Source organism: Lemur catta, chromosome 26 (genome assembly GCF_020740605.2).
Source record: "Lemur catta isolate mLemCat1 chromosome 26, mLemCat1.pri, whole genome shotgun sequence".
In the NCBI taxonomy this organism is placed as follows: domain Eukaryota; kingdom Metazoa; phylum Chordata; class Mammalia; order Primates; family Lemuridae; genus Lemur; species Lemur catta.
Window position 1 is genome coordinate 8039682 of NC_059153.1, and position 754 is coordinate 8040435.

A 754-nucleotide genomic window follows, 5' to 3' on the forward strand; every position below is an offset into this window, starting at 1 on the left:
GGAAGAGATGAGAATTTCCCTACTTCTTTGCTACCACATCTGTATCCTGAGGGCCCTTTCTATCCCGTGTAGCACCTTTTCTTAGGTAGTAGAAGTTCCCATATTGTCCTTCCCCAGAGTAGTGGTCACCAACTCACAGTTGGCCTGGCAAGTGACCTGTTTACTGTTAGCAATGAAAACCTCCCAAGCCACTTGCGTGTGTGTGTCCTGTTCTAAAATTATTTTCAGATTCTTCCTAGCAAGAAAGCCATTCAACAGAATTCTCTGAATCTAAAGTAGAATAGTTGAATTTAACAGAGCCAAGCTTCATCCATGAGTCATCAGTATCCACAAAGAAAAGTAGGGCTTTGTGTTTGCTCCGGCAGCATATACACTAAAATTGGAACCCTGCAGAGACGATTAGCATGGTCCCTGCCCAAGGTAGACATGAACATCGGTGAAGCATTCCGTGTTTTATCCAGTCCCTGAAACATCATTGGCCCATTTGCTGACTAGCTCCAAGGTAACAGTGTGTGTCAAGGCAAAAACAGGTGACACCCAATATTAAAATTGTGTTGGGACTTTCAGTACAGAGATAGGCCCATAATATGATCTATGAAATGTCAATGGAGCTCAGTAGTGTGGAATGTTGTGTGCAAATATGTTGTTAGTAGTCAGAAATGAGAAAATGTCAACTTGCATCGCCTTTGTTCAACTTAAATAAAAATAGGGTTTTGCCTTCCACGTCAGTTGGAGACGGGCATGGAGATTAAGC

General features: G+C 42.6%; 1 non-coding gene across 1 annotated transcript; it reads left to right on the forward strand.

Annotated features, from left to right (window-relative positions):
- The first annotated feature begins 349 nt into the window (after window positions 1-349).
- On the forward strand, window positions 350-456 carry LOC123627792. The gene has a single exon (XR_006731501.1). It is a non-coding gene; the product is annotated as a U6 spliceosomal RNA (small nuclear RNA).
- The last annotated feature ends 298 nt before the right edge of the window (window positions 457-754 follow it).